The sequence below is a fragment of the Lissotriton helveticus genome, chromosome 1_2, assembly GCF_964261635.1.
Source record: "Lissotriton helveticus chromosome 1_2, aLisHel1.1, whole genome shotgun sequence".
Lineage (NCBI taxonomy): Eukaryota > Metazoa > Chordata > Amphibia > Caudata > Salamandridae > Lissotriton > Lissotriton helveticus.
Genome location: NC_136058.1, coordinates 316,471,935 through 316,490,807, shown reverse-complemented (window position 1 = coordinate 316,490,807; position 18,873 = coordinate 316,471,935). Strand labels below are relative to the sequence as shown.

The 18,873-nt window shown below is 50.9% G+C and overlaps 19 non-coding genes across 19 annotated transcripts; all 19 read right to left on the bottom strand.

Annotated features, from left to right (window-relative positions):
* Positions 1-154: 154 nt before the first annotated feature.
* TRNAY-GUA (transfer RNA tyrosine (anticodon GUA)) lies at positions 155-240 on the bottom strand. Its single transcript is given in 2 exon segments — positions 155-190; positions 204-240. It is a non-coding gene; the product is annotated as a tRNA-Tyr (tRNA).
* A 1,063-nt stretch (positions 241-1,303) lies between these two features.
* TRNAE-CUC (transfer RNA glutamic acid (anticodon CUC)) lies at positions 1,304-1,375 on the bottom strand. Its single transcript has one exon. It is a non-coding gene; the product is annotated as a tRNA-Glu (tRNA).
* Positions 1,376-2,524: 1,149 nt separating this feature from the next.
* On the bottom strand, positions 2,525-2,596 carry TRNAD-GUC (transfer RNA aspartic acid (anticodon GUC)). The gene has a single exon. It is a non-coding gene; the product is annotated as a tRNA-Asp (tRNA).
* A 517-nt stretch (positions 2,597-3,113) lies between these two features.
* On the bottom strand, positions 3,114-3,199 carry TRNAY-GUA (transfer RNA tyrosine (anticodon GUA)). Its single transcript is given in 2 exon segments — positions 3,114-3,149; positions 3,163-3,199. It is a non-coding gene; the product is annotated as a tRNA-Tyr (tRNA).
* A 1,063-nt stretch (positions 3,200-4,262) lies between these two features.
* Positions 4,263-4,334, bottom strand: TRNAE-CUC (transfer RNA glutamic acid (anticodon CUC)). The gene has a single exon. It is a non-coding gene; the product is annotated as a tRNA-Glu (tRNA).
* A 1,149-nt stretch (positions 4,335-5,483) lies between these two features.
* On the bottom strand, positions 5,484-5,555 carry TRNAD-GUC (transfer RNA aspartic acid (anticodon GUC)). The gene has a single exon. It is a non-coding gene; the product is annotated as a tRNA-Asp (tRNA).
* A 517-nt stretch (positions 5,556-6,072) lies between these two features.
* Positions 6,073-6,158, bottom strand: TRNAY-GUA (transfer RNA tyrosine (anticodon GUA)). Its single transcript is given in 2 exon segments — positions 6,073-6,108; positions 6,122-6,158. It is a non-coding gene; the product is annotated as a tRNA-Tyr (tRNA).
* Positions 6,159-7,221: 1,063 nt separating this feature from the next.
* Positions 7,222-7,293, bottom strand: TRNAE-CUC (transfer RNA glutamic acid (anticodon CUC)). Its single transcript has one exon. It is a non-coding gene; the product is annotated as a tRNA-Glu (tRNA).
* A 1,149-nt stretch (positions 7,294-8,442) lies between these two features.
* On the bottom strand, positions 8,443-8,514 carry TRNAD-GUC (transfer RNA aspartic acid (anticodon GUC)). Its single transcript has one exon. It is a non-coding gene; the product is annotated as a tRNA-Asp (tRNA).
* Positions 8,515-9,035: 521 nt separating this feature from the next.
* On the bottom strand, positions 9,036-9,121 carry TRNAY-GUA (transfer RNA tyrosine (anticodon GUA)). Its single transcript is given in 2 exon segments — positions 9,036-9,071; positions 9,085-9,121. It is a non-coding gene; the product is annotated as a tRNA-Tyr (tRNA).
* Positions 9,122-10,184: 1,063 nt separating this feature from the next.
* TRNAE-CUC (transfer RNA glutamic acid (anticodon CUC)) lies at positions 10,185-10,256 on the bottom strand. The gene has a single exon. It is a non-coding gene; the product is annotated as a tRNA-Glu (tRNA).
* A 1,149-nt stretch (positions 10,257-11,405) lies between these two features.
* Positions 11,406-11,477, bottom strand: TRNAD-GUC (transfer RNA aspartic acid (anticodon GUC)). The gene has a single exon. It is a non-coding gene; the product is annotated as a tRNA-Asp (tRNA).
* A 517-nt stretch (positions 11,478-11,994) lies between these two features.
* Positions 11,995-12,080, bottom strand: TRNAY-GUA (transfer RNA tyrosine (anticodon GUA)). Its single transcript is given in 2 exon segments — positions 11,995-12,030; positions 12,044-12,080. It is a non-coding gene; the product is annotated as a tRNA-Tyr (tRNA).
* Positions 12,081-13,143: 1,063 nt separating this feature from the next.
* Positions 13,144-13,215, bottom strand: TRNAE-CUC (transfer RNA glutamic acid (anticodon CUC)). Its single transcript has one exon. It is a non-coding gene; the product is annotated as a tRNA-Glu (tRNA).
* A 1,154-nt stretch (positions 13,216-14,369) lies between these two features.
* Positions 14,370-14,441, bottom strand: TRNAD-GUC (transfer RNA aspartic acid (anticodon GUC)). The gene has a single exon. It is a non-coding gene; the product is annotated as a tRNA-Asp (tRNA).
* Positions 14,442-14,963: 522 nt separating this feature from the next.
* Positions 14,964-15,049, bottom strand: TRNAY-GUA (transfer RNA tyrosine (anticodon GUA)). Its single transcript is given in 2 exon segments — positions 14,964-14,999; positions 15,013-15,049. It is a non-coding gene; the product is annotated as a tRNA-Tyr (tRNA).
* A 1,063-nt stretch (positions 15,050-16,112) lies between these two features.
* Positions 16,113-16,184, bottom strand: TRNAE-CUC (transfer RNA glutamic acid (anticodon CUC)). The gene has a single exon. It is a non-coding gene; the product is annotated as a tRNA-Glu (tRNA).
* A 1,149-nt stretch (positions 16,185-17,333) lies between these two features.
* TRNAD-GUC (transfer RNA aspartic acid (anticodon GUC)) lies at positions 17,334-17,405 on the bottom strand. Its single transcript has one exon. It is a non-coding gene; the product is annotated as a tRNA-Asp (tRNA).
* Positions 17,406-17,922: 517 nt separating this feature from the next.
* Positions 17,923-18,008, bottom strand: TRNAY-GUA (transfer RNA tyrosine (anticodon GUA)). Its single transcript is given in 2 exon segments — positions 17,923-17,958; positions 17,972-18,008. It is a non-coding gene; the product is annotated as a tRNA-Tyr (tRNA).
* Between the last annotated feature and the right edge of the window lie 865 nt (positions 18,009-18,873).

Genomic DNA, 18,873 nt, shown 5'->3' with positions numbered 1-18,873 from the left:
AGCCTCCCGCCCCCCCCCCCCCCTCGCCCGGAGGAGAGAGCTGGGCTGTAAAGGTGAAGAGAGGAGGCAGGAAAAGCCCCGGCGTGTGAGGGTCTGAGAAAGAGGCGCTTTCTATTGTGAAGCAGAGGGAAAAAAAGTGAAGAGTTTGCAAAAATCCTTCGAGCCGGATTTGAACCAGCGACCTAAGGATGACAGACACTCCACTACAGTCCTCCGCTCTACCAACTGAGCTATCGAAGGCTAGGTTGGGAGGGTATGACAAGGCGCTGTATCACATGAGGAGTGGGCAGGAGCCCAGCCATCTACACACTTTACTGTTTCTAAACACCAACTCAAGGGCTTGAGAAAACACCAAACCCTCCAATGGAGACTTTCCTTTCCTAAACAAAGCAAGCAAAGGAAAAGAAACAGGCCACCTGCGTTTCTCAAAACTTCTTCCAAATGCTAGCACATCACTTAGCGCACCTTAGAACAACCAGTCCCGACACAGTTACAGTTACAAACTACCTTATAAACGCCTCTCAAGGGCGACTGTGACTGGCGCCCCGGACCAAACACCCCCCTTCTCTCCAGGCCCCCAGGTGGAAGAATAGGAGACCTCACCCGGAGGATACAGACTCCAGAGTGACGGTCTAGACCCGACCTTTGTGAGACATGACTGCACCAGGGCCGGACTGGCCAGGAGGCTAAAGAGAGAGCCCCCGCCGTACAGACAGACTGAGGCACTCCGCCCATCCTGCGTAAAACCGGGCTTGAGGAGCAGTGTCCCGCCCGCCCGTGTGCCTCTCTCCCGCCGATGCTGCTTTTCCCCATCTGGCTTTCCTTTCATAGTACTTTCATCCTCTTTGCCTCCTTCCACCCAGCAGATATCCGCGAAACTAGGTGGCTCGCAAAACACTGTCAGTCTGACAATTGGCTCGGGCCTGTAAACAGATTGGGAAGCAGCCATCTCCGAAGATATAGTATTGCAATCTTCAGAAGCAAGTCTCTTCCTTTCAAAGTTGTCTTGAAACTAGACTCTTGATAGAACTGGAGACCCATAGAAACAGGCCTCCTGGATTCGCCAATGCATCTTCCAAGTGGAAATACATCCGTTGTGAAGAATAAGCTTTGACGACCAGCATTGACTTTTCTATCAGTGCTTTGTCTCTGTCCCTGAAAGGTGACGTTGTTATTAGCAGGTGGCAAGTCAAGTAAAGAAGAAATGTACGTAAAGAAAGATTTGCGATGTAAAACCTTCAAAAACGTGTTTAAATAGGAGGCCCAAAAAAATGGAAGTACAGAGTGTAAAAAAAATGTCCCCTTCCCTGACCGGGAATCGAACCCGGGCCGCGGCGGTGAGAGCGCCGAATCCTAACCACTAGACCACCAGGGAGCACCCACTCCTCCCTTAGAGCAGCTGCCCCAAGACATACCAGCAGGGTCAGGCCACCTCTGCTTCTGTCACAGTGTTTGCTCATCAACTACAGAAAGCACTGAAAAGCACATCAATCTAACACTGGCAAGATAGTCTTTACTGCGCTTTCGAGAACATCAACAGACACAGAAAACACGCTGCTTTCAGGCACATCCCCAACAGAGCAACCTACTCGACCTTAAATAGGCTCAGAACTCGGGAGAGTTTGCATCCCTGCAAGATGCAAGGAACCTTCATAACACACAAGGAACTGGAGAGCGGAAAACAGCAAGAACCAATTATAACCATCCAGAAAAATACCAGTCACTGTTCTAGGTCAGCGCCTCTTCTCAGGGCAGCAGCGGGGGTCAGCGCCAATTTTTAGGGACCCCTGCCGGAGGGCAGCAGCCCTTCTCGGGGATCCCTGGAGCTCGTCCAAGGCCTCGACAAAGCTCTCAAGTTAGCCCAGACCCGATCATGAGCGCTTCTCCAAGCCCAGGCGGTTACTTTGGATGCTGGCTCCCCTTGGCCTGAGTTTAGAGTGTTAGGAACAGGACTACAAGTCCCAGAATACACTGCTATTACCTGACCGGAATTTGGTACTCGTGCTGGACCTAGGCAATATAAGATCTCTGATGAGGCTGGTCGAGAGTGCAGGCCAGTGGAAATGTTACTTTCACAAAATGACTGGAAGTTCTAAACCATTAGACTTAAACAAAGAGCTTTTTAAAACGCTTCACCGTCATAGAAAACAAATCCTCATTCAGAGCACGACCCATCCTTTCATTGATGTTTCTTTAAAAAAGAAAACGGGCTTAAATGCATTATGTTGATCATGCAGTCCTTTGATTTTCATGTCAACAATAACCCTTCGTGCACGTTTCTTTTTCCAGTAAAGTACACAGAAGCTGAACATGAAAAGGCAGAAATGCTTCCCAAAAAGTGTGCGACTTAAAAATCGCCCGTGATTGATTTGAAAAATGATGAAATTGCATTAGTAAACCTTTCAGTTAACGGAGATGACGTCATGCATGAAAAGCACCAGTACACGGTAGCAGGGGTGTCACATTCTAGATGCCATTTAAAATAGGGATAGAATTGTCATGCTTTAAAAAAGCCGACTGAATCCTCCCCGTCGGGGAATTGAACCCCGGTCTCCCGCGTGACAGGCGGGGATACTGACCACTATACTAACGAGGAACCGATGCATCTCGTCCTGCTGGGCCGCTCCTCATGTGTCCTTCAAGCCGCCTCTCCACGATATGCTGCTGGTTCGTGCCATTTATCAACTCCTTCACACCAACACAGGTTGGGGGGGGGGGGGCAGAGGTTCAACAAACACACACACTCTCTCCCACGATACACACACAAACACACTCACCCCTCACACCTCACAGCAGCCCTCTCGCCTCCCAGCAGACGCTCTCAGCAGCATCCCCTGATGCCAGAGTCGCCACAACCAGCTCCCAGGGCTGCTTCAGCCCAGGGGCCCCCGGCTCTGTCTGATGAGGGGGCATTGCAGCGGGGGCTGCACACAGGGGGCGGGCGGTTCGACTCTCCCACAAGCCTCCCGCCCCCCCCCCCCCTCGCCCGGAGGAGAGAGCTGGGCTGTAAAGGTGAAGAGAGGAGGCAGGAAAAGCCCCGGCGTGTGAGGGTCTGAGAAAGAGGCGCTTTCTATTGTGAAGCAGAGGGAAAAAAAGTGAAGAGTTTGCAAAAATCCTTCGAGCCGGATTTGAACCAGCGACCTAAGGATGACAGACACTCCACTACAGTCCTCCGCTCTACCAACTGAGCTATCGAAGGCTAGGTTGGGAGGGTATGACAAGGCGCTGTATCACATGAGGAGTGGGCAGGAGCCCAGCCATCTACACACTTTACTGTTTCTAAACACCAACTCAAGGGCTTGAGAAAACACCAAACCCTCCAATGGAGACTTTCCTTTCCTAAACAAAGCAAGCAAAGGAAAAGAAACAGGCCACCTGCGTTTCTCAAAACTTCTTCCAAATGCTAGCACATCACTTAGCGCACCTTAGAACAACCAGTCCCGACACAGTTACAGTTACAAACTACCTTATAAACGCCTCTCAAGGGCGACTGTGACTGGCGCCCCGGACCAAACACCCCCCTTCTCTCCAGGCCCCCAGGTGGAAGAATAGGAGACCTCACCCGGAGGATACAGACTCCAGAGTGACGGTCTAGACCCGACCTTTGTGAGACATGACTGCACCAGGGCCGGACTGGCCAGGAGGCTAAAGAGAGAGCCCCCGCCGTACAGACAGACTGAGGCACTCCGCCCATCCTGCGTAAAACCGGGCTTGAGGAGCAGTGTCCCGCCCGCCCGTGTGCCTCTCTCCCGCCGATGCTGCTTTTCCCCATCTGGCTTTCCTTTCATAGTACTTTCATCCTCTTTGCCTCCTTCCACCCAGCAGATATCCGCGAAACTAGGTGGCTCGCAAAACACTGTCAGTCTGACAATTGGCTCGGGCCTGTAAACAGATTGGGAAGCAGCCATCTCCGAAGATATAGTATTGCAATCTTCAGAAGCAAGTCTCTTCCTTTCAAAGTTGTCTTGAAACTAGACTCTTGATAGAACTGGAGACCCATAGAAACAGGCCTCCTGGATTCGCCAATGCATCTTCCAAGTGGAAATACATCCGTTGTGAAGAATAAGCTTTGACGACCAGCATTGACTTTTCTATCAGTGCTTTGTCTCTGTCCCTGAAAGGTGACGTTGTTATTAGCAGGTGGCAAGTCAAGTAAAGAAGAAATGTACGTAAAGAAAGATTTGCGATGTAAAACCTTCAAAAACGTGTTTAAATAGGAGGCCCAAAAAAATGGAAGTACAGAGTGTAAAAAAAATGTCCCCTTCCCTGACCGGGAATCGAACCCGGGCCGCGGCGGTGAGAGCGCCGAATCCTAACCACTAGACCACCAGGGAGCACCCACTCCTCCCTTAGAGCAGCTGCCCCAAGACATACCAGCAGGGTCAGGCCACCTCTGCTTCTGTCACAGTGTTTGCTCATCAACTACAGAAAGCACTGAAAAGCACATCAATCTAACACTGGCAAGATAGTCTTTACTGCGCTTTCGAGAACATCAACAGACACAGAAAACACGCTGCTTTCAGGCACATCCCCAACAGAGCAACCTACTCGACCTTAAATAGGCTCAGAACTCGGGAGAGTTTGCATCCCTGCAAGATGCAAGGAACCTTCATAACACACAAGGAACTGGAGAGCGGAAAACAGCAAGAACCAATTATAACCATCCAGAAAAATACCAGTCACTGTTCTAGGTCAGCGCCTCTTCTCAGGGCAGCAGCGGGGGTCAGCGCCAATTTTTAGGGACCCCTGCCGGAGGGCAGCAGCCCTTCTCGGGGATCCCTGGAGCTCGTCCAAGGCCTCGACAAAGCTCTCAAGTTAGCCCAGACCCGATCATGAGCGCTTCTCCAAGCCCAGGCGGTTACTTTGGATGCTGGCTCCCCTTGGCCTGAGTTTAGAGTGTTAGGAACAGGACTACAAGTCCCAGAATACACTGCTATTACCTGACCGGAATTTGGTACTCGTGCTGGACCTAGGCAATATAAGATCTCTGATGAGGCTGGTCGAGAGTGCAGGCCAGTGGAAATGTTACTTTCACAAAATGACTGGAAGTTCTAAACCATTAGACTTAAACAAAGAGCTTTTTAAAACGCTTCACCGTCATAGAAAACAAATCCTCATTCAGAGCACGACCCATCCTTTCATTGATGTTTCTTTAAAAAAGAAAACGGGCTTAAATGCATTATGTTGATCATGCAGTCCTTTGATTTTCATGTCAACAATAACCCTTCGTGCACGTTTCTTTTTCCAGTAAAGTACACAGAAGCTGAACATGAAAAGGCAGAAATGCTTCCCAAAAAGTGTGCGACTTAAAAATCGCCCGTGATTGATTTGAAAAATGATGAAATTGCATTAGTAAACCTTTCAGTTAACGGAGATGACGTCATGCATGAAAAGCACCAGTACACGGTAGCAGGGGTGTCACATTCTAGATGCCATTTAAAATAGGGATAGAATTGTCATGCTTTAAAAAAGCCGACTGAATCCTCCCCGTCGGGGAATTGAACCCCGGTCTCCCGCGTGACAGGCGGGGATACTGACCACTATACTAACGAGGAACCGATGCATCTCGTCCTGCTGGGCCGCTCCTCATGTGTCCTTCAAGCCGCCTCTCCACGATATGCTGCTGGTTCGTGCCATTTATCAACTCCTTCACACCAACACAGGTTGGGGGGGGGGGGGCAGAGGTTCAACAAACACACACACTCTCTCCCACGATACACACACAAACACACTCACCCCTCACACCTCACAGCAGCCCTCTCGCCTCCCAGCAGACGCTCTCAGCAGCATCCCCTGATGCCAGAGTCGCCACAACCAGCTCCCAGGGCTGCTTCAGCCCAGGGGCCCCCGGCTCTGTCTGATGAGGGGGCATTGCAGCGGGGGCTGCACACAGGGGGCGGGCGGTTCGACTCTCCCACAAGCCTCCCGCCCCCCCCCCCCCTCGCCCGGAGGAGAGAGCTGGGCTGTAAAGGTGAAGAGAGGAGGCAGGAAAAGCCCCGGCGTGTGAGGGTCTGAGAAAGAGGCGCTTTCTATTGTGAAGCAGAGGGAAAAAAAGTGAAGAGTTTGCAAAAATCCTTCGAGCCGGATTTGAACCAGCGACCTAAGGATGACAGACACTCCACTACAGTCCTCCGCTCTACCAACTGAGCTATCGAAGGCTAGGTTGGGAGGGTATGACAAGGCGCTGTATCACATGAGGAGTGGGCAGGAGCCCAGCCATCTACACACTTTACTGTTTCTAAACACCAACTCAAGGGCTTGAGAAAACACCAAACCCTCCAATGGAGACTTTCCTTTCCTAAACAAAGCAAGCAAAGGAAAAGAAACAGGCCACCTGCGTTTCTCAAAACTTCTTCCAAATGCTAGCACATCACTTAGCGCACCTTAGAACAACCAGTCCCGACACAGTTACAGTTACAAACTACCTTATAAACGCCTCTCAAGGGCGACTGTGACTGGCGCCCCGGACCAAACACCCCCCTTCTCTCCAGGCCCCCAGGTGGAAGAATAGGAGACCTCACCCGGAGGATACAGACTCCAGAGTGACGGTCTAGACCCGACCTTTGTGAGACATGACTGCACCAGGGCCGGACTGGCCAGGAGGCTAAAGAGAGAGCCCCCGCCGTACAGACAGACTGAGGCACTCCGCCCATCCTGCGTAAAACCGGGCTTGAGGAGCAGTGTCCCGCCCGCCCGTGTGCCTCTCTCCCGCCGATGCTGCTTTTCCCCATCTGGCTTTCCTTTCATAGTACTTTCATCCTCTTTGCCTCCTTCCACCCAGCAGATATCCGCGAAACTAGGTGGCTCGCAAAACACTGTCAGTCTGACAATTGGCTCGGGCCTGTAAACAGATTGGGAAGCAGCCATCTCCGAAGATATAGTATTGCAATCTTCAGAAGCAAGTCTCTTCCTTTCAAAGTTGTCTTGAAACTAGACTCTTGATAGAACTGGAGACCCATAGAAACAGGCCTCCTGGATTCGCCAATGCATCTTCCAAGTGGAAATACATCCGTTGTGAAGAATAAGCTTTGACGACCAGCATTGACTTTTCTATCAGTGCTTTGTCTCTGTCCCTGAAAGGTGACGTTGTTATTAGCAGGTGGCAAGTCAAGTAAAGAAGAAATGTACGTAAAGAAAGATTTGCGATGTAAAACCTTCAAAAACGTGTTTAAATAGGAGGCCCAAAAAAATGGAAGTACAGAGTGTAAAAAAAATGTCCCCTTCCCTGACCGGGAATCGAACCCGGGCCGCGGCGGTGAGAGCGCCGAATCCTAACCACTAGACCACCAGGGAGCACCCACTCCTCCCTTAGAGCAGCTGCCCCAAGACATACCAGCAGGGTCAGGCCACCTCTGCTTCTGTCACAGTGTTTGCTCATCAACTACAGAAAGCACTGAAAAGCACATCAATCTAACACTGGCAAGATAGTCTTTACTGCGCTTTCGAGAACATCAACAGACACAGAAAACACGCTGCTTTCAGGCACATCCCCAACAGAGCAACCTACTCGACCTTAAATAGGCTCAGAACTCGGGAGAGTTTGCATCCCTGCAAGATGCAAGGAACCTTCATAACACACAAGGAACTGGAGAGCGGAAAACAGCAAGAACCAATTATAACCATCCAGAAAAATACCAGTCACTGTTCTAGGTCAGCGCCTCTTCTCAGGGCAGCAGCGGGGGTCAGCGCCAATTTTTAGGGACCCCTGCCGGAGGGCAGCAGCCCTTCTCGGGGATCCCTGGAGCTCGTCCAAGGCCTCGACAAAGCTCTCAAGTTAGCCCAGACCCGATCATGAGCGCTTCTCCAAGCCCAGGCGGTTACTTTGGATGCTGGCTCCCCTTGGCCTGAGTTTAGAGTGTTAGGAACAGGACTACAAGTCCCAGAATACACTGCTATTACCTGACCGGAATTTGGTACTCGTGCTGGACCTAGGCAATATAAGATCTCTGATGAGGCTGGTCGAGAGTGCAGGCCAGTGGAAATGTTACTTTCACAAAATGACTGGAAGTTCTAAACCATTAGACTTAAACAAAGAGCTTTTTAAAACGCTTCACCGTCATAGAAAACAAATCCTCATTCAGAGCACGACCCATCCTTTCATTGATGTTTCTTTAAAAAAGAAAACGGGCTTAAATGCATTATGTTGATCATGCAGTCCTTTGATTTTCATGTCAACAATAACCCTTCGTGCACGTTTCTTTTTCCAGTAAAGTACACAGAAGCTGAACATGAAAAGGCAGAAATGCTTCCCAAAAAGTGTGCGACTTAAAAATCGCCCGTGATTGATTTGAAAAATGATGAAATTGCATTAGTAAACCTTTCAGTTAACGGAGATGACGTCATGCATGAAAAGCACCAGTACACGGTAGCAGGGGTGTCACATTCTAGATGCCATTTAAAATAGGGATAGAATTGTCATGCTTTAAAAAAGCCGACTGAATCCTCCCCGTCGGGGAATTGAACCCCGGTCTCCCGCGTGACAGGCGGGGATACTGACCACTATACTAACGAGGAACCGGTGCATCTCGTCCTGCTGGGCCGCTCCTCATGTGTCCTTCAAGCCGCCTCTCCACGATATGCTGCTGGTTCGTGCCATTTATCAACTCCTTCACACCAACACAGGTTGGGGGGGGGGGGGGGGGCAGAGGTTCAACAAACACACACACTCTCTCCCACGATACACACACAAACACACTCACCCCTCACACCTCACAGCAGCCCTCTCGCCTCCCAGCAGACGCTCTCAGCAGCATCCCCTGATGCCAGAGTCGCCACAACCAGCTCCCAGGGCTGCTTCAGCCCAGGGGCCCCCGGCTCTGTCTGATGAGGGGGCATTGCAGCGGGGGCTGCACACAGGGGGCGGGCGGTTCGACTCTCCCACAAGCCTCCCGCCCCCCCCCCCCCTCGCCCGGAGGAGAGAGCTGGGCTGTAAAGGTGAAGAGAGGAGGCAGGAAAAGCCCCGGCGTGTGAGGGTCTGAGAAAGAGGCGCTTTCTATTGTGAAGCAGAGGGAAAAAAAGTGAAGAGTTTGCAAAAATCCTTCGAGCCGGATTTGAACCAGCGACCTAAGGATGACAGACACTCCACTACAGTCCTCCGCTCTACCAACTGAGCTATCGAAGGCTAGGTTGGGAGGGTATGACAAGGCGCTGTATCACATGAGGAGTGGGCAGGAGCCCAGCCATCTACACACTTTACTGTTTCTAAACACCAACTCAAGGGCTTGAGAAAACACCAAACCCTCCAATGGAGACTTTCCTTTCCTAAACAAAGCAAGCAAAGGAAAAGAAACAGGCCACCTGCGTTTCTCAAAACTTCTTCCAAATGCTAGCACATCACTTAGCGCACCTTAGAACAACCAGTCCCGACACAGTTACAGTTACAAACTACCTTATAAACGCCTCTCAAGGGCGACTGTGACTGGCGCCCCGGACCAAACACCCCCCTTCTCTCCAGGCCCCCAGGTGGAAGAATAGGAGACCTCACCCGGAGGATACAGACTCCAGAGTGACGGTCTAGACCCGACCTTTGTGAGACATGACTGCACCAGGGCCGGACTGGCCAGGAGGCTAAAGAGAGAGCCCCCGCCGTACAGACAGACTGAGGCACTCCGCCCATCCTGCGTAAAACCGGGCTTGAGGAGCAGTGTCCCGCCCGCCCGTGTGCCTCTCTCCCGCCGATGCTGCTTTTCCCCATCTGGCTTTCCTTTCATAGTACTTTCATCCTCTTTGCCTCCTTCCACCCAGCAGATATCCGCGAAACTAGGTGGCTCGCAAAACACTGTCAGTCTGACAATTGGCTCGGGCCTGTAAACAGATTGGGAAGCAGCCATCTCCGAAGATATAGTATTGCAATCTTCAGAAGCAAGTCTCTTCCTTTCAAAGTTGTCTTGAAACTAGACTCTTGATAGAACTGGAGACCCATAGAAACAGGCCTCCTGGATTCGCCAATGCATCTTCCAAGTGGAAATACATCCGTTGTGAAGAATAAGCTTTGACGACCAGCATTGACTTTTCTATCAGTGCTTTGTCTCTGTCCCTGAAAGGTGACGTTGTTATTAGCAGGTGGCAAGTCAAGTAAAGAAGAAATGTACGTAAAGAAAGATTTGCGATGTAAAACCTTCAAAAACGTGTTTAAATATGAGGCCCAAAAAAATGGAAGTACAGAGTGTAAAAAAAATGTCCCCTTCCCTGACCGGGAATCGAACCCGGGCCGCGGCGGTGAGAGCGCCGAATCCTAACCACTAGACCACCAGGGAGCACCCACTCCTCCCTTAGAGCAGCTGCCCCAAGACATACCAGCAGGGTCAGGCCACCTCTGCTTCTGTCACAGTGTTTGCTCATCAACTACAGAAAGCACTGAAAAGCACATCAATCTAACACTGGCAAGATAGTCTTTACTGCGCTTTCGAGAACATCAACAGACACAGAAAACACGCTGCTTTCAGGCACATCCCCAACAGAGCAACCTACTCGACCTTAAATAGGCTCAGAACTCGGGAGAGTTTGCATCCCTGCAAGATGCAAGGAACCTTCATAACACACAAGGAACTGGAGAGCGGAAAACAGCAAGAACCAATTATAACCATCCAGAAAAATACCAGTCACTGTTCTAGGTCAGCGCCTCTTCTCAGGGCAGCAGCGGGGGTCAGCGCCAATTTTTAGGGACCCCTGCCGGAGGGCAGCAGCCCTTCTCGGGGATCCCTGGAGCTCGTCCAAGGCCTCGACAAAGCTCTCAAGTTAGCCCAGACCCGATCATGAGCGCTTCTCCAAGCCCAGGCGGTTACTTTGGATGCTGGCTCCCCTTGGCCTGAGTTTAGAGTGTTAGGAACAGGACTACAAGTCCCAGAATACACTGCTATTACCTGACCGGAATTTGGTACTCGTGCTGGACCTAGGCAATATAAGATCTCTGATGAGGCTGGTCGAGAGTGCAGGCCAGTGGAAATGTTACTTTCACAAAATGACTGGAAGTTCTAAACCATTAGACTTAAACAAAGAGCTTTTTAAAACGCTTCACCGTCATAGAAAACAAATCCTCATTCAGAGCACGACCCATCCTTTCATTGATGTTTCTTTAAAAAAGAAAACGGGCTTAAATGCATTATGTTGATCATGCAGTCCTTTGATTTTCATGTCAACAATAACCCTTCGTGCACGTTTCTTTTTCCAGTAAAGTACACAGAAGCTGAACATGAAAAGGCAGAAATGCTTCCCAAAAAGTGTGCGACTTAAAAATCGCCCGTGATTGATTTGAAAAATGATGAAATTGCATTAGTAAACCTTTCAGTTAACGGAGATGACGTCATGCATGAAAAGCACCAGTACACGGTAGCAGGGGTGTCACATTCTAGATGCCATTTAAAATAGGGATAGAATTGTCATGCTTTAAAAAAGCCGACTGAATCCTCCCCGTCGGGGAATTGAACCCCGGTCTCCCGCATGACAGGCGGGGATACTGACCACTATACTAACGAGGAACCGATGCATCTCGTCCTGCTGGGCCGCTCCTCATGTGTCCTTCAAGCCGCCTCTCCACGATATGCTGCTGGTTCGTGCCATTTATCAACTCCTTCACACCAACACAGGTTGGGGGGGGGGGGCAGAGGTTCAACAAACACACACACTCTCTCCCACGATACACACACAAACACACTCACCCCTCACACCTCACAGCAGCCCTCTCGCCTCCCAGCAGACGCTCTCAGCAGCATCCCCTGATGCCAGAGTCGCCACAACCAGCTCCCAGGGCTGCTTCAGCCCAGGGGCCCCCGGCTCTGTCTGATGAGGGGGCATTGCAGCGGGGGCTGCACACAGGGGGCGGGCGGTTCGACTCTCCCACAAGCCTCCCGCCCCCCCCCCCCCCTCGCCCGGAGGAGAGAGCTGGGCTGTAAAGGTGAAGAGAGGAGGCAGGAAAAGCCCCGGCGTGTGAGGGTCTGAGAAAGAGGCGCTTTCTATTGTGAAGCAGAGGGAAAAAAAGTGAAGAGTTTGCAAAAATCCTTCGAGCCGGATTTGAACCAGCGACCTAAGGATGACAGACACTCCACTACAGTCCTCCGCTCTACCAACTGAGCTATCGAAGGCTAGGTTGGGAGGGTATGACAAGGCGCTGTATCACATGAGGAGTGGGCAGGAGCCCAGCCATCTACACACTTTACTGTTTCTAAACACCAACTCAAGGGCTTGAGAAAACACCAAACCCTCCAATGGAGACTTTCCTTTCCTAAACAAAGCAAGCAAAGGAAAAGAAACAGGCCACCTGCGTTTCTCAAAACTTCTTCCAAATGCTAGCACATCACTTAGCGCACCTTAGAACAACCAGTCCCGACACAGTTACAGTTACAAACTACCTTATAAACGCCTCTCAAGGGCGACTGTGACTGGCGCCCCGGACCAAACACCCCCCTTCTCTCCAGGCCCCCAGGTGGAAGAATAGGAGACCTCACCCGGAGGATACAGACTCCAGAGTGACGGTCTAGACCCGACCTTTGTGAGACATGACTGCACCAGGGCCGGACTGGCCAGGAGGCTAAAGAGAGAGCCCCCGCCGTACAGACAGACTGAGGCACTCCGCCCATCCTGCGTAAAACCGGGCTTGAGGAGCAGTGTCCCGCCCGCCCGTGTGCCTCTCTCCCGCCGATGCTGCTTTTCCCCATCTGGCTTTCCTTTCATAGTACTTTCATCCTCTTTGCCTCCTTCCACCCAGCAGATATCCGCGAAACTAGGTGGCTCGCAAAACACTGTCAGTCTGACAATTGGCTCGGGCCTGTAAACAGATTGGGAAGCAGCCATCTCCGAAGATATAGTATTGCAATCTTCAGAAGCAAGTCTCTTCCTTTCAAAGTTGTCTTGAAACTAGACTCTTGATAGAACTGGAGACCCATAGAAACAGGCCTCCTGGATTCGCCAATGCATCTTCCAAGTGGAAATACATCCGTTGTGAAGAATAAGCTTTGACGACCAGCATTGACTTTTCTATCAGTGCTTTGTCTCTGTCCCTGAAAGGTGACGTTGTTATTAGCAGGTGGCAAGTCAAGTAAAGAAGAAATGTACGTAAAGAAAGATTTGCGATGTAAAACCTTCAAAAACGTGTTTAAATAGGAGGCCCAAAAAAATGGAAGTACAGAGTGTAAAAAAAATGTCCCCTTCCCTGACCGGGAATCGAACCCGGGCCGCGGCGGTGAGAGCGCCGAATCCTAACCACTAGACCACCAAGGAGCACCCACTCCTCCCTTAGAGCAGCTGCCCCAAGACATACCAGCAGGGTCAGGCCACCTCTGCTTCTGTCACAGTGTTTGCTCATCAACTACAGAAAGCACTGAAAAGCACATCAATCTAACACTGGCAAGATAGTCTTTACTGCGCTTTCGAGAACATCAACAGACACAGAAAACACGCTGCTTTCAGGCACATCCCCAACAGAGCAACCTACTCGACCTTAAATAGGCTCAGAACTCGGGAGAGTTTGCATCCCTGCAAGATGCAAGGAACCTTCATAACACACAAGGAACTGGAGAGCGGAAAACAGCAAGAACCAATTATAACCATCCAGAAAAATACCAGTCACTGTTCTAGGTCAGCGCCTCTTCTCAGGGCAGCAGCGGGGGTCAGCGCCAATTTTTAGGGACCCCTGCCGGAGGGCAGCAGCCCTTCTCGGGGATCCCTGGAGCTCGTCCAAGGCCTCGACAAAGCTCTCAAGTTAGCCCAGACCCGATCATGAGCGCTTCTCCAAGCCCAGGCGGTTACTTTGGATGCTGGCTCCCCTTGGCCTGAGTTTAGAGTGTTAGGAACAGGACTACAAGTCCCAGAATACACTGCTATTACCTGACCGGAATTTGGTACTCGTGCTGGACCTAGGCAATATAAGATCTCTGATGAGGCTGGTCGAGAGTGCAGGCCAGTGGAAATGTTACTTTCACAAAATGACTGGAAGTTCTAAACCATTAGACTTAAACAAAGAGCTTTTTAAAACGCTTCACCGTCATAGAAAACAAATCCTCATTCAGAGCACGACCCATCCTTTCATTGATGTTTCTTTAAAAAAGAAAACGGGCTTAAATGCATTATGTTGATCATGCAGTCCTTTGATTTTCATGTCAACAATAACCCTTCGTGCACGTTTCTTTTTCCAGTAAAGTACACAGAAGCTGAACATGAAAAGGCAGAAATGCTTCCCAAAAAGTGTGCGACTTAAAAATCGCCCGTGATTGATTTGAAAAATGATGAAATTGCATTAGTAAACCTTTCAGTTAACGGAGATGACGTCATGCATGAAAAGCACCAGTACACGGTAGCAGGGGTGTCACATTCTAGATGCCATTTAAAATAGGGATAGAATTGTCATGCTTTAAAAAAGCCGACTGAATCCTCCCCTCCCCGTCGGGGAATTGAACCCCGGTCTCCCGCGTGACAGGCGGGGATACTGACCACTATACTAACGAGGAACCGGTGCATCTCGTCCTGCTGGGCCGCTCCTCATGTGTCCTTCAAGCCGCCTCTCCACGATATGCTGCTGGTTCGTGCCATTTATCAACTCCTTCACACCAACACAGGTTGGGGGGGGGGGGGGGGGCAGAGGTTCAACAAACACACACACTCTCTCCCACGATACACACACAAACACACTCACCCCTCACACCTCACAGCAGCCCTCTCGCCTCCCAGCAGACGCTCTCAGCAGCATCCCCTGATGCCAGAGTCGCCACAACCAGCTCCCAGGGCTGCTTCAGCCCAGGGGCCCCCGGCTCTGTCTGATGAGGGGGCATTGCAGCGGGGGCTGCACACAGGGGGCGGGCGGTTCGACTCTCCCACAAGCCTCCCGGTACCCCCCCCCCCTCGCCCGGAGGAGAGAGCTGGGCTGTAAAGGTGAAGAGAGGAGGCAGGAAAAGCCCCGGCGTGTGAGGGTCTGAGAAAGAGGCGCTTTCTATTGTGAAGCAGAGGGAAAAAAAGTGAAGAGTTTGCAAAAATCCTTCGAGCCGGATTTGAACCAGCGACCTAAGGATGACAGACACTCCACTACAGTCCTCCGCTCTACCAACTGAGCTATCGAAGGCTAGGTTGGGAGGGTATGACAAGGCGCTGTATCACATGAGGAGTGGGCAGGAGCCCAGCCATCTACACACTTTACTGTTTCTAAACACCAACTCAAGGGCTTGAGAAAACACCAAACCCTCCAATGGAGACTTTCCTTTCCTAAACAAAGCAAGCAAAGGAAAAGAAACAGGCCACCTGCGTTTCTCAAAACTTCTTCCAAATGCTAGCACATCACTTAGCGCACCTTAGAACAACCAGTCCCGACACAGTTACAGTTACAAACTACCTTATAAACGCCTCTCAAGGGCGACTGTGACTGGCGCCCCGGACCAAACACCCCCCTTCTCTCCAGGCCCCCAGGTGGAAGAATAGGAGACCTCACCCGGAGGATACAGACTCCAGAGTGACGGTCTAGACCCGACCTTTGTGAGACATGACTGCACCAGGGCCGGACTGGCCAGGAGGCTAAAGAGAGAGCCCCCGCCGTACAGACAGACTGAGGCACTCCGCCCATCCTGCGTAAAACCGGGCTTGAGGAGCAGTGTCCCGCCCGCCCGTGTGCCTCTCTCCCGCCGATGCTGCTTTTCCCCATCTGGCTTTCCTTTCATAGTACTTTCATCCTCTTTGCCTCCTTCCACCCAGCAGATATCCGCGAAACTAGGTGGCTCGCAAAACACTGTCAGTCTGACAATTGGCTCGGGCCTGTAAACAGATTGGGAAGCAGCCATCTCCGAAGATATAGTATTGCAATCTTCAGAAGCAAGTCTCTTCCTTTCAAAGTTGTCTTGAAACTAGACTCTTGATAGAACTGGAGACCCATAGAAACAGGCCTCCTGGATTCGCCAATGCATCTTCCAAGTGGAAATACATCCGTTGTGAAGAATAAGCTTTGACGACCAGCATTGACTTTTCTATCAGTGCTTTGTCTCTGTCCCTGAAAGGTGACGTTGTTATTAGCAGGTGGCAAGTCAAGTAAAGAAGAAATGTACGTAAAGAAAGATTTGCGATGTAAAACCTTCAAAAACGTGTTTAAATAGGAGGCCCAAAAAAATGGAAGTACAGAGTGTAAAAAAAATGACCCCTTCCCTGACCGGGAATCGAACCCGGGCCGCGGCGGTGAGAGCGCCGAATCCTAACCACTAGACCACCAGGGAGCACCCACTCCTCCCTTAGAGCAGCTGCCCCAAGACATACCAGCAGGGTCAGGCCACCTCTGCTTCTGTCACAGTGTTTGCTCATCAACTACAGAAAGCACTGAAAAGCACATCAATCTAACACTGGCAAGATAGTCTTTACTGCGCTTTCGAGAACATCAACAGACACAGAAAACACGCTGCTTTCAGGCACATCCCCAACAGAGCAACCTACTCGACCTTAAATAGGCTCAGAACTCGGGAGAGTTTGCATCCCTGCAAGATGCAAGGAACCTTCATAACACACAAGGAACTGGAGAGCGGAAAACAGCAAGAACCAATTATAACCATCCAGAAAAATACCAGTCACTGTTCTAGGTCAGCGCCTCTTCTCAGGGCAGCAGCGGGGGTCAGCGCCAATTTTTAGGGACCCCTGCCGGAGGGCAGCAGCCCTTCTCGGGGATCCCTGGAGCTCGTCCAAGGCCTCGACAAAGCTCTCAAGTTAGCCCAGACCCGATCATGAGCGCTTCTCCAAGCCCAGGCGGTTACTTTGGATGCTGGCTCCCCTTGGCCTGAGTTTAGAGTGTTAGGAACAGGACTACAAGTCCCAGAATACACTGCTATTACCTGACCGGAATTTGGTACTCGTGCTGGACCTAGGCAATATAAGATCTCTGATGAGGCTGGTCGAGAGTGCAGGCCAGTGGAAATGTTACTTTCACAAAATGACTGGAAGTTCTAAACCATTAGACTTAAACAAAGAGCTTTTTAAAACGCTTCACCGTCATAGAAAACAAATCCTCATTCAGAGCACGACCCATCCTTTCATTGATGTTTCTTTAAAAAAGAAAACGGGCTTAAATGCATTATGTTGATCATGCAGTCCTTTGATTTTCATGTCAACAATAACCCTTCGTGCACGTTTCTTTTTCCAGTAAAGTACACAGAAGCTGAACATGAAAAGGCAGAAATGCTTCCCAAAAAGTGTGCGACTTAAAAATCGCCCGTGATTGATTTGAAAAATGATGAAATTGCATTAGTAAACCTTTCAGTTAACGGAGATGACGTCATGCATGAAAAGCACCAGTACACGGTAGCAGGGGTGTCACATTCTAGATGCCATTTAAAATAGGGATAGAATTGTCATGCTTTAAAAAAGCCGACTGAATCCTCCCCGTCGGGGAATTGAACCCCGGTCTCCCGCATGACAGGCGGGGATACTGACCACTATACTAACGAGGAACCGATGCATCTCGTCCTGCTGGGCCGCTCCTCATGTGTCCTTCAAGCCGCCTCTCCACGATATGCTGCTGGTTCGTGCCATTTATCAACTCCTTCACACCAACACAGGTTGGGGGGGGGGGGCAGAGGTTCAACAAACACACACACTCTCTCCCACGATACACACACAAACACACTCACCCCTCACACCTCACAGCAGCCCTCTCGCCTCCCAGCAGACGCTCTCAGCAGCATCCCCTGATGCCAGAGTCGCCACAACCAGCTCCCAGGGCTGCTTCAGCCCAGGGGCCCCCGGCTCTGTCTGATGAGGGGGCATTGCAGCGGGGGCTGCACACAGGGGGCGGGCGGTTCGACTCTCCCACAAGCCTCCCGCCCCCCCCCCCCCCTCGCCCGGAGGAGAGAGCTGGGCTGTAAAGGTGAAGAGAGGAGGCAGGAAAAGCCCCGGCGTGTGAGGGTCTGAGAAAGAGGCGCTTTCTATTGTGAAGCAGAGGGAAAAAAAGTGAAGAGTTTGCAAAAATCCTTCGAGCCGGATTTGAACCAGCGACCTAAGGATGACAGACACTCCACTACAGTCCTCCGCTCTACCAACTGAGCTATCGAAGGCTAGGTTGGGAGGGTATGACAAGGCGCTGTATCACATGAGGAGTGGGCAGGAGCCCAGCCATCTACACACTTTACTGTTTCTAAACACCAACTCAAGGGCTTGAGAAAACACCAAACCCTCCAATGGAGACTTTCCTTTCCTAAACAAAGCAAGCAAAGGAAAAGAAACAGGCCACCTGCGTTTCTCAAAACTTCTTCCAAATGCTAGCACATCACTTAGCGCACCTTAGAACAACCAGTCCCGACACAGTTACAGTTACAAACTACCTTATAAACGCCTCTCAAGGGCGACTGTGACTGGCGCCCCGGACCAAACACCCCCCTTCTCTCCAGGCCCCCAGGTGGAAGAATAGGAGACCTCACCCGGAGGATACAGACTCCAGAGTGACGGTCTAGACCCGACCTTTGTGAGACATGACTGCACCAGGGCCGGACTGGCCAGGAGGCTAAAGAGAGAGCCCCCGCCGTACAGACAGACTGAGGCACTCCGCCCATCCTGCGTAAAACCGGGCTTGAGGAGCAGTGTCCCGCCCGCCCGTGTGCCTCTCTCCCGCCGATGCTGCTTTTCCCCATCTGGCTTTCCTTTCATAGTACTTTCATCCTCTTTGCCTCCTTCCACCCAGCAGATATCCGCGAAACTAGGTGGCTCGCAAAACACTGTCAGTCTGACAATTGGCTCGGGCCTGTAAACAGATTGGGAAGCAGCCATCTCCGAAGATATAGTATTGCAATCTTCAGAAGCAAGTCTCTTCCTTTCAAAGTTGTCTTGAAACTAGACTCTTGATAGAACTGGAGACCCATAGAAACAGGCCTCCTGGATTCGCCAATGCATCTTCCAAGTGGAAATACATCCGTTGTGAAGAAT